The following is a 13697-nucleotide window of genomic DNA, read 5'->3' on the forward strand; positions in this document are numbered from 1 at the left end:
GCTAAGGTAATGCAACTTACACTTTGTTAGTAAATTATTAGTATCCTCCACATTTTCACTTAAACATTTTTGACTCAAGTGTCATACAATTCGCAGAATGGACTGCTTTGACTAGCTAAATAGATATGAAAGAATGAAATATAAAACTGAATAACTTGAACTTATTTTGTTAGATTTTCTTGAGTATTCAATAGAATAATAAGAAATGAAGGAAATAGTGAATGATTTCTCGAAAATTACATTCATTTGCAAACTGATACATACTAGATGATTAGTGTTTATCAAATCTAGCTGAAACAATATTCCAACGCATCACTAGATATTTTAAGTAAAACTTTATCTAGTTTTCATTGTTTAGTAGAAGTTGTGGAAATATTTGAAGAAGCATGGTTCAAAGGATAAATACTGGAATGATTGTACACGTTGTGTCTAAACGAAACAGAGCTTGACAGAGCAATAAGAACCCAACTAAAACTTGATGCTAATGCTAGAAAAGTCAAACAGCTTTGTTTGGTGAAAATTTGGTTAAAATGATCTTTAAATTCAAATAAAGATCGAAAGATGAATATTGTTTTGTGAAAATACATACCAATTAAGTGACTAAAATTGCTAAAAAACATTTGCTCAAACAGAAGGAAATTCAAAGCTGATATAATTTTCATTGACTGATAGTGATTATAAAAGTCTACCAATTTCAATGAGATTTCATCAGTTACAGTTTCAATTTCTTAGAGTGAATCTGATATTAAGAACATTTAAAGAACATCAAAAAGTGAAACAAAAACCAAAATGCAATTTACTAAAACAGTTTAACTCTTGTTTTTCATCGCTTTTATTGCCATGTTCAATTGTGTTTCTGCTGGAGAATCGCTACTCCCCGATCTTCCTACAAAAAGTCAAACACCAATACCAGTTGTAGGCAAGAGTGTAACAGAAGTGCGAGAGGCAGTACCAACGCCGATATGCGATTACTGAGCTGATATGTAATGTTGAATCTACTACTAAAACAACTTCGAGCCATAACATTGTAATAGCCCAGCATTCAATCTTTGTTGGTTACAAAACTATGAAAATGATGAAATCTAATAAAATTATTTAAATTCTAATATCTTCGTAATTTTCATTTGGAACATTACAATTTTCAAATTGCAACGTGAAAAGTATGAATCGTTCATCGAATAATTATTCTGATTCAATATTCGGACGATCTAGCAATTATCAAAGCATAAGACAAGTAAACTTGAGGGAATTGCAAAACGCTCCGAAATATCCATCTGCTTAACTTATAATTACAATTATGTGAATATTTTCATAACTGTTTGCAAGGATTACTATTAAGAAAGATGATTGTAACAATCTGTTATCGATTATCTGTTGGCATCCAATCCGCGTTATGTCAACTGACTGTGACAACTATCGTTGAAACCGTCTCATCTGAACGATCTCATTCACGTGCTATTTAACATAAACTAGGTCAGACTACCGCTCAACAATATCGAAGCGTTATTAACGTATTGGAATCTATCGTAATTTCATCGAGATTCAACAAGCCAATTTGCTGAAATAAAAACTTAGCAAAAAATAGTGAAATTGACGTATCTAAGTTTTACTTTTTAACGATCAAGCACGATTCTTTGCATTCTCTTTCTAGTTAACAACAGATTAGAAATTACAAAATAGAAAAGTGAATGAAATAATGATTGGTGAAAGTTAAGAAAAATGGAATAGAAGAGCTGAGTCAGTGAGTTATGAAATAGATCGACATTCATTTTAACTGACAATTTAGAGTTTATTAACAACTTTTTCATTTTCCAATAAACGTTACATTGTTTCATTTTAAAAAGATTCTCAAATTGAATTTGTATCGTTAAACGTTCAAGGTAGAAACAATTTTGATTTAAGTGCTTTGCCACGACAAAAATTGTCAAGACATTGTGCAAAGGTTGCAACTTTGAAAACTTCTGTTAATTTCTTATACGAAAATTTAGAGATCTCGGGTCACAGTCATTTCTCGTGAATCCGAGATCCGGAATCTAAGAAATTAAGTTCCTGTATTTATACCGCAAACAGTTGTCACTCAAACCAATCTGCGGTTAAAATCTTTATTTCAACAAAGAAAAAAGCGAACAACAAAAAATTTAGCAGTTTTTTTTATTCATTTTGATAGAACCGAGCATCTAATAGCTGCACTAGCTTAGCATCCCATAGAAAAAATGAAAAACGTCATAGAGGATTGCTGAAAATTCCTAGCTAAGGTATTTTAACTTATGAAATCATCCTCCACATTTTCAACTCAATTCCTTAATACAAGTGTCATACAATTCGAAGAGTGGTGCATTGATTTGAGTAACTAAATGGATATGAAAGACTGAAGCAGAAATTAATTATAAAACTGAATAAATTGAATTGAAATGAAGGTGATAAATAAAACTACTAACCGGGAAAGCAAGTTTGACCAGGAAGACAATCAAGCGCTCTGCGACACGACTGACATGAAAATGGACAAATCTGCAAAGTAAAATTAAAAATTAATTTACAAATTCTAAAGGTTACAATCACAATTCACTAACTATTTAGTGATATTTAACTGCTCGATTTAACTGCTTAGAAGATCGACGTCACCGCATAGGAAGAGAAAGAATGATAACAGTTGATAATTAAATTGATCAGAATGAGCTCTAATGATACTTGTTATCAAGGTTAAGTTAACAAGCACTTTCTCACTAGTAACCGTCAGCAAAGAAATGCAAACACATTGAGATTCAATTTTACTTATTTTGATCATCCGCATCATGGAAACGGAAAACTGAATCACCTTTGAAGTGTTTTTTGTATAAATTATACACAACACCAAGACTAGTGTGAAGTATACGATGATGATATTGTCAGACCCTGGATTTTGATTACTAAAATTATTATCAGACTAAAGAATTAGAAATAAAATGTGCATCAGACCCGGGATTTCTTGGAATAAATGAAACAGCGAAGTAAACTTTGATCTATTTTATGTAAGGTTAAAGAATTAAGAAGCAAAATTTCCAAGAAAAGAGATTTGAATAAGGTTAAATGAAACTTATTTTATGATTAAAAGAATTATCCGAGAAGCTAAATGGTTCTGAGAAATTGCTAACCTAACTCGTAAATTGTTAAGAATTAACCAATAAATAAGGTATTTGTATACGGATAAAAGCCTAAAAATAGGTTCAAGGGTCCGTCAGACCCAACTTTCCCAGATCGTAAATTGATAAAGTTAACTATCAAGAAAGAAAGAAGGTCAAACGACCATCTGGTGACTTAAGGTCACGAACTCTGCTCTCCCAAACGGGACTATATAAAGAATTGGTAAAATTTGATCAAGGATCCATAAGCTTAGTTTTGAAATTATTACGTTTAGATTGTGGATCAACAAGTTTGGTTTTTCGAGTTCAGTTTGATATATTTGAGTTAAGATATTGCTTGGTGTAGCTTAGTCTTATGTATCTTTCTACATTTATGTGTTTAACAGCAGTCCTATATAACCATAGAATTAATAAAGAAAGTTCAACCAGAAAAATTATGTCTTCTTTATGTTTCATCATCTTAAACGGTCGTCAGACCCATCATCCTCATCATCATATAACACATGGAACCCGGCTCGGTGACAAAATGGAGGTTCCACCGAGAGTTTACTGAAAGTGCTGAATAATTGACAATAACTTTATCATCATTGTGGTTCAATTGAACAATTGATCAACTATCATCATTATAAATTTTCATCGAACTTTTGTGTTTATTATAAGCTATCATTCCACTACTTTTCAACTATTATCACTCAACAATAACAATTTTGTGTACTGTATCTTAATCATCAGTGACTTTATCTTCGGTCTGACGGGCATTTGGCTACACATTCCCATTGGATCAACTTATTTTATCATCAAACTTGTTCCCTATACCTAATATTTGGCAAATATTCTTGGTCTGACGGGACTTCCAACCCATCTTCATCCACTTTATCAACCTAATTCTTCATTTATTTGGAATTATCTTCGGTCTGACGGAACTTTTCATCAACTATCCTCCACTGTCATTAATATTATCCATTCATCTTTGACAAAAGTAAGGTCTGACGTATTAAAATCCATTTACTTTCTTTTTCTTTCCTACTATATTGAGCCCTTATTTTATTCCTTTGAAAATCACTTTGATTTACCTTTATTATTATACATTGACAATGACCGAAAACGAGGTAAAGACAATAAAACAAGTAGTTTCTCTACCTAGAGGACCAAAATTAGATTATTTCGATGGAAGTATTTCTTCTCAAGTTTTGAAGTTCATTGATAAGTATGAGAGTTTAAGTAAATTTTATTCATGGTCTGACGAGGATAAACTACAAAGAATTTGTCTTAACCTAGAAGATTCTGCCTTGTCCTGGTTCAAACAAGAAATTGAACCAAAAATTGGTGACCCTAAACTTACTTGGTCTACATTTCTTGAATCATTTAAGGAAACATTCCTACCCTCTTCGTATAAAGACTTCCTTCACGAACAATTAAATAATAGAAAACAGGGTACTGGTGAACCAGTAACTCGATTCATTATTGATGTTAAGGAATTATGTTTAAAGATAAACCCCTCTATGGAGGAATCTGAAATTCTTCGACATCTTTTTCGAGGCGTCAGACCTGAACTGCAGTCTGCCCTCTATGCAGCTGAAATTGAAACCATTGACAAATTCAGCAAAGTTGCCAAAAACCTTGAGAAAGGAAAGATTATTACCTCTCCATCTGATGAAATTTCAGAATTAAGAAATTTATTCAAAGAATTTATGGCAAATAATACAATGAAAAGTCAAATGAATAGACCTAGATATGCCAATGCCATTCAGTCTCGTCCTGAAAGGACTACTGATAATCAACCTGTCTGCTATTATTGTAAGAAACCCGGACATTATAAGTCCAATTGTAGATTGTTATTATCCAAATATAATCAATCGTCTTATAATAATCCCAACAGCTATCAAAATAACCGTCAGACCGGTTACCAAAATAACCGTCAGACCAGTTACCAAAATAACCGTCCGACTGGTTATCAAAATAACCATCAGACCGGTTATCCAAATAGCCGTCAGACCAGTTATCCAAATCAACGTTATAACCACAATAACCCTAATTTTAATCAGTTCCATAATTCCGTTCCATTTGACCAACATTCCCATTCTACTCGCGAAGATTGGGTTCAATATTATCCACCAAATTATTCAAGAAATGTCAGGCCTGACACCAATTCAATTCGAACTGGAAATACTTTCACTCGAGGTCCTAATCCTAACACCCCTAATGACTCTCATCCCTCTCCATCAAACGCTCTGCCTGCACCTCCAACTACGTCAGACCAAGCTGTGAATAGAGTTTCCACATTAAGTGAAACCTCAGATGAAAATGAAAATTATGTATTTGCTACTGCTTGGGTTGATGAGAAACGATTAAAGTGCATCATTGATTCTGGATCAGCTGTATCCATCATCCGAATTTCTTCCGTTCCTAAACCTAACAACATGCGCCATTATGAGGCTCCTAATATCACTTCAGCCAGCGGACATCATATTTCTATTTTGGGAAAGATAAGATGTTTAATACAAGTTACTGGTATCCCAACTGCTGTTTGGACTAATTTATTAGTGGTCGCTGACGATTTTACTTATCCTTTATTGTTGGGAAATAATTTTAACAAAGCTGCTGGTGTTGTATTGGACTTACGTACCATGAAGGTACAGGCTCAGACCGGACCAACGGAACAAATTGATAAGTCTAACCGTTTTGATTTTACTACAAATTCTGATTGTACTCGGTATTCCTTAAACTTAGGGTACCAATTTGAAACAAATGATGGTCTTATACCATTTGATTTAAATATTGTCGAAACACCAAGCAACCTTAGATGTTTAGGTCTGACAGTTGTAAACGAGGTTGATATTTCCTCGCCTAATGATCAAATTTTATCTTTTCAAATATCCATTGATGCGTTTTCTATTCAAAATAATGATAATTCCCTTTCCCAATGTGAAACAGACAATAGGTCTGACGGGTTAAAAAGTGAAACTTCAGACTTAAGAGAAATGGATAAGAAAGAAAATTTAGATTCTTTAAAGCTAGATCATCTTGACCATTCTCAACAAAAACAAGTCAAACAACTTTTGAGTGAGTTTCTGCCCGCTTTGGCTTTTGGAAAAGAAAACCTGGGTCAATGTACTTTGTTTCCTCATATTATTGACACGGGCGACCATCCACCCATAAAAAGTAATCCTTATCCAAGGTCAGAGGCTGAAAGAAAAGAAATCAATAGACAGATTGGGGAAATGATTGAGCAAGGAGTCGTCAGACCCTCTTTTTCCCCTTGGGCTAGCCCCATTGTATTAGTTTCCAAACCTGATGGTAGTAAACGTATGTGTGTAGACCTTCGAAAGGTCAATGCCATTACTAAAAAGGATGTCTATCCCTTACCAAATATTGATATTATTTTGTCATCCCTAAGAGGAAGTTCTTACTTTACTGCTCTTGATTTAAATTCAGGATATTGGCAATTAATGGTACATCCAGATGATTGTCAAAAGACTGCTTTTATAACTCAGGATGGTTTATATGAATTCATTCGTATGCCATTCGGTCTGACGGGCGCTCCTTCAACTTTTCAGCGCACTATGGATGTAGTTTTAGCTGGTTTGAAGTATAATCAGTGTTTAGTTTATTTGGATGATGTAGTTATTTTCGCTTCTTCCTTTGATGAGTTAATAAAAAGAAGCAGAAATGTATTGAATGCATTGAAAGAAGCCGGTCTGACGATAAAAGTTACTAAATGTAAATGGGCAGTAAGAGAAATGTTATTCCTCGGACACATAATAAATGAATCAGGGATAAAAACTGACCCAGAAAAGATCAGAGATGTTAAAAATTTCGAAGCTCCTCGCGATGTTACTGGCATTAGAAGCTTTATTGGTATGGCTGGCTATTATTGAAAATTTATCCCGAAATTTTCTGAGATTGCTGCACCACTGACTAAATTAACTAGAAAAGATGTCCCTTTTATTTGGAGTGAAGAACAAGAGAAAGCTTTTCATGAGATTAAAGCTAAATTGCTGTCAGACCCAGTCTTAGTACATTTTGATCCAACAATACCAATTGAGGTGCATTGTGATGCTTCTGGAATTGGTGTTGGAGGTGTTTTAGTTCACAAAACAGATAAAGAAGAAAGACCAGTCTGGTATATTAGTAGATTATTAAAGGATGCAGAATTGAGATACTCTACAACTGAAAAAGAATGTTTAGCCATTGTCTTTACATTAGCTAAATTACATCACTTTATATCAGGCTTACATTTTACTATTTATACGGACCATCGCGCCCTCTGTTGGTTAAAAACTAAAAAGAAATTACCTGACCGCTTACTTCGATGGGCTATTCAGTTAGAACAATACTCTTTTGATATTAAATATCGAACAGGAAAATCGAACCTTGTTGCCGATTATCTCTCTAGATATCCAACTCGATCAATAGGAGATTTTACTGAGCCCTTAGATGCTTACCAAATCAATGTTCTCACACCGTCAGACCATGTTCTTAAAATGAAACAACGAAAAGATCCAATGTTGAATAAGACTATTAGAGTTTTAAATAATCCCGAAGAATTTCCCGAAGTTTCTTGTTCCGGATTTGTTTTGGTTGATGACTTATTATATAAATTAGTCGAAAAAGAATCCGGACCTGGATTAGTTGTTTGTATTCCCACTAATATGGTTGAAGAAATTATCTCTTCTTGCCATGATGATCCAATTTCAGGTCATTTGGGTTTTGATAAAAAATACAAAAAAATTAAAACTAGATATTTCTGGACTACTATTCGGTCTGACACTAAAAGATACATTGAAACTTGTCGAACGTGTCAAGGAAAGAAAGCTGAAAATAAAATGGCAGCTGGTTTATTATGTCCTATTAAAACCGGAGGACCGTTTGAAATGGTCGGTATGGATTTGTTAGGACCTTTTCCCTCGTCAGACCGAGGAAATCGTAACATTATTGTAGCTACTGACTATCTGACGAGATGGGCAGAATGTCGAGCCTTACCAAATGGTTCCTCTCAAGAAGTAGCTAGCTTCTTTGCTGAATCAATTGTGTGTCGGTATGGAGCTCCAAAGACAATTCTTACTGATCGGGGAAAATGTTTTGAAAGTAGATTTCTTGAAATGATCTATGAGATCTTTGCCTCAAAACATACACGAACAACCGCCTATCATCCTGCTACTAACGGTCTGACGGAACGTTTTTATAAAACTCTGGCAACTATGCTTTCAATGTTTGTTAATAATAAACACTCAGACTGGGATCTTTATATCCCTTTTGTTTGTTTTGCTTATAATACCTCTATTCAAGCTTCAACCAAGTTTTCTCCTTTCTTTTTACTACACGGTTATGAAGCGAGATTGCCTGCAGAGGTAACTAATATCTCAATGGGTTGTGGTGATGCTGAAGATTATGCACAGATGTTGGAAAGTATGTTATTAGAAAAACGTAAGTTAGCTGCTCAGAACATTGAACAAAGTCAGACTGCCGATAAAATACGGTATGATGCTAAACATCGACCCACTGTTTATCAACCTGTAGATAAGGTTATGGTTTATACCCCAAGAAGAAAAGTAGGGAGATCAGAGAAGTTATTACATTTCTTTTATGGCCCTTATGTTGTAATAGAGCGCTGTGGATTAAATGTTTATCGAGTAAAAGAAGACAATCAATCAGGAAAATCAGACTTAGTCCACAGCAGTCGTATGAAGCCGTACAAAGAGCGACATCTTGAATTGATGACTGAATTAGATGACAGACAGACAGACTCAGAAGAAGCTACCCTTTACCGCTTTCCTTCTTCTCGAATTACTCCACCTAATTCACCCGAACCAGAATTATCAGTTAGACGGAGTCAGAGAGAACGACGAGCCCCAAATAGGTTAAGCTATTTACTCACTCACAACCTCTTTTTACTATTACTTTGTCAAATCTCAATTGTTCAGACCGCTTTTATAAAGGCAAATCCAGTTATTTGGAGACCAGCCACTACTCCAATAATAAATGGAGACATTGAGGTTGATATTGGGACCAAATATTACGAACCCTGTGCAGGATTGTCTGAAGCTTTAATAGAGCATAATATGCAACCAGATTTTCTACACAATTGGTGTAAAAGTGCTTTTGAAGTTTCTTTTCTAAAACAGATATCTCAAATGTGTAAAGATGTTACGACTGAAGCAGAGAGTAAAATGCAAGTTAGGGATAAAAGGTTTCTTGTGATAGAAGCTGCTATGATAATAATTGGAGTAGTAAGTGTCCGTTCATTAGGAATTGGCGCTGTCAGTCTTGCAGTTAGTTCAAAAACACGGACTGAGGTGAACTCTTTGCGAGCAGACCTAGAGAAACAAGTCTCGATTATACAAAACTTAAGTACTAATCAAAAACTTTTTGAGAAAATGCTAGACACGATTGACCAACAGGTTAGAGTCTTACAAGTAGAGGTTGCTAAACAAAATAAAATTTTAGCTCGGATGAGAAATACTATTCCAGCCACCTCATTCACGATTGCCAGCATGGTTTCAAATTTGCAAACTACTTTGACTCAATTGCGAGCCATAAATCGTGCTTGGGCCAAAAATAAATTAGATCCAGCAATTTTTGACCTTTTAAATTTAACTTTACCTTGTGGAGAACAATGTCCGGTAGAGGCAGCCTATTCAATGAATTGTTATCATAATCCAATGGCCCAAAAGTTGAGATTTGTCTTGAAATTCAGAAAAATAGACACAGAGTCCAAATTGATGGTAGCTGATCCTTTCACTCTTTTAGATTATAATGAGACAACAGGTGAATTGTGTAAATTACACTACACCGGACCAAAGTATGTCATTTATCGAAAAGGAGTAAAATGTACAATTCCTGTCAATAGTTACAATTCTGTTGAGACTGATACTCTCGTAGTCGTCCCTGACACTTCGAGTTGCAAGTTAATCGAGAATAATAATACTCTGTTGAATTGGCAAGGTCACACATGTGAAATACGACACTCTATTCAGGAAAATGAACTTCTACAGATAAAGCCCATAAATGACGTGAACATTATTTATTGTCCCGGTCTGACCATGAAAGCTTATGACCGTGAGGTTAAATGTCCGGAGTATCCTTTCCAACTTAATGCACAAGAGAAGTTTACAATCGGTAAATTTCATTATGAAACAGATAAATCTGCAATTAAGACAAATTTACGCTTCATACCTGAAGCCTCAGAGAAGATAAACTTCCAATTAATGCCAGACTTGCATACTTTTGATGCTGATGAATTACTAGATTCATTAAAAGAAAAATATAACAGTTTGAAAAATCATCGAATTAAATGATTGGACACCTAGATCATTCGGTCTGACACTCAATTTACTCTCTATATTACTTTTATTTACAGTAACTATCCTCTGTGTTTATACCATACGATTTCGAAGGCGTATATTAATTTCACCCAATGAACAATCTCGTCCTGAAGAGGTACCTCTAGAATCAACATCAGGCTGGAATAAGCGTGATGCGAATACTACAACTAACGAGAGACCAACGAAAGGGAGTTTGAATAAATTTGTTACCCTATCCATCTTGTTCATGTATCCAGTACCAGGTTTACTCTTCCCATTAAATGAATCTAACATTGAAATCATTCAAATTTCATATGGAAATCCTTGTCAGAAATTTCAATTACTCAAAATGCAGAACAGTTGCCATAAATTACTAAACGAAACCTTCGTCAGACCTCTGAGTTCGGTCTGCTCTTTGAAACCCGAACTCCAAGTAATGAACCATGAAACTTTTCCGTCTATTAATAATAGAAGAAGAAGATCCACAGCGGATGAAATTAAATTAGTTGCAGTACAAACTAAATTGATTATCATCAAAGAAAAAGTAACTCGATTCCTATCTGCTTGGAACTCCGGTGAAATTTCAATCAATATGTTGAATGAGATCGGAGTAGAAAATATCACTCGAAATGAAATTGGTTCATCTAGGTTAACACTAAAACCTTTATTCTGTGACATTGATACTCGGTGTCAACAATTAACGATTGGTTTCATGAGAATTGAAGATTCATACATGAAGATACACTTGGTTAACCTCATTATCTATCTTAATAATTATGTGTCTCCTTATTTTGATCAAATGTATGTGGTCTGACCGAAAGTCTGACCATGTAAAATTGCGAAAAATTACTGACAGACGGGAAAGAATCCCTTCCTTTCCTCCTCCACCACGACTGTGGTTTGCTTAATCAACTCAGATCCTAATTAATACCTCTTATTTATCATAAATTACACACTAAAATTAAAAAGCTGAAAAAAAAAATGAGAAAAAGAAACAAAAACGCAAGTAAAAATAAGCATTAATACTAATTCACACCGAAAGGATAAATTAGTACATTCAATAACTATCCTATTATGTTAACATACATTTATAATGAATTTATAAATTAAATTAAAGCAATTAACAATGATAATTAACGTTTAAGTGAAGAAATAAAGAAATTCAATTTGTTCGATAATCGGTTGCATGTAAAAATCGAACATCGGACTTGTATCCGGATAAATATCGAGATCAGGATCAAAATTGGTACTTTTTAACAAAACTCGGTCTGACCATGATTTAAATTGAATAAGAGCCCAATTTCATATCAATTTAAGCCTAAACAATTAATTTAAATCATAACATTTACAATTGTAACTATTTAATGACAATTTATAATCCAAAAATGTCAAAAGATAAGGTCTGACACTAATTAATTGTCAGAAAGTTATACTAAATCAGTACTTTTTGATGTTAGACAATAACTATGTTGTAGAGCATCATTTAAATGATTTATTTAAATAAAAATAATCAAGAAATAACCATTGATTAATTTAAAACAGTGGAAAAATGAAATTTTGTCGTTCGATTATCGAATGCATGCAAACATCGAACATCGGATCCGAATCCGGACTCATATCGGTAGACTGGATCCGTCAGACCAAAATTTTAATTAAGTTAATTTAGGCAATTTAGAACAATATTCCGGAATGACATTATGTTTAAAAATCGTTTTAAATCATCCTCTTTCGCAATTTATCCTTTAAAATATTAAACATGACTAAAAACCATTTTAGTATTTAATTTTATATTTTAAACCATAAATTAAGTTAATTTTGAAGAATGTATGCCGTCAGACCTTCTTTTTACGCATTGCCAGGCTTGAAATTAATTTAATAAATAAAAATAATAATGATATTGTTTATTTGGTGAAAATCAAGAAAAGTTGAATTAAATCCATTCGATTATCGAACAACAAAAACTATCGATCATCGGATCCGAACTTGGATCCAATCCGGGATCAAGATTGGGATCAACAGCTGAAATTTGTCAGACCGCATTAAAAGAAATAAAGAAAGAATAGAACCGCTGAATTCAAAAGTAAAAGTATTTATTGAAACTTAAGGAAATCATTGTGCCTTTTGCCATTTATCAAAATCAGCTTCTTGTAATCCATTTCCATTTGGCAATTTTTCTGCGTGATTGCGTGCCAAATGCTGTGATAGATTTTGCCAACGCTTGGCCTCAGAAAAATTCACTTTTTTGTCACAAAAGGCACATTTTAACTTAGGAGGAGCAAAACTAAAACCAATCCAAAATCCAAATTCTGGGTTAGACTCCATCCTTCTTGCCACCGTGAGAAAATTTCCTCCAAGAGCTTTCGCCTCTGCAATCAGTGGCGAAAGATCGAAGTTTGTACTATTTGAAACACCCACTGGAGCACAAATTGCTGGTCTTTGAGGCCCGAGGATGAACCATCCGTCCAATTATTCCGACACGGTGCATTTCACCAGTTGCAGAATCCATTTCAACAATGTGTCTTTCTTCGATAATATTGGGATGGCAAAAGGGAAAACAAGAATAATTGTGATCACCATTATTTTTAATTGGAGACATTCTTAGAATAAGAAAGAAAGTGTGAATATAATTGAGAAATAAGAATAAATAGTATGAATACAAGGATATCAGACAAAAGTGCGGGAATAAATGTAAACAAATATGGTGAATACGGAAAAAGGAAACTGATACATTGGCGCCATCTGTTAACTAGTGAACTAACATAGAATTTGGGTTAAAAAGCGCCAATTTTGAATCAAGATTAAATGATTTTTGGTCTGAATTGCTCCTAATTTCTTTTAAATTGATAAAATAATCGTTTAAAGTTAATGATTGTGAAGAAAACTTATTTGGACACGTCCAAAAGGGACTTTGGACTTTTCGTAGAGGGGATGAATGTCAGACCCTGGATTTTGATTACTAAAATTATTATCAGACTAAAGAATTATAAATAAAATGTGCATCAGACCCGGGATTTCTTGGAATAAATGAAACAGCGAAGTAAACTTTGATCTATTTTATGTAAGGTTAAAGAATTAAGAAGCAAAATTTCCAAAAAAAGAGATTTGAATAAGGTTAAATGAAACTTATTTTATGATTAAAAGAATTATCCGAGAAGCTAAATGGTTCTGAGAAATTGCTAACCTAACTCGTAAATTGTTAAGAATTAACCAATAAATAAGGTATTTGTATACGGATAAAAGCCTAAAAATAGGTTCAAGTATCTAAGTTTTACTT

This window comes from Tetranychus urticae, chromosome 3 (assembly GCF_039701765.1).
Source record: "Tetranychus urticae isolate SD_2017Ah chromosome 3, NJAU_TeUrti_SD_1.0, whole genome shotgun sequence".
NCBI lineage: Eukaryota > Metazoa > Arthropoda > Arachnida > Trombidiformes > Tetranychidae > Tetranychus > Tetranychus urticae.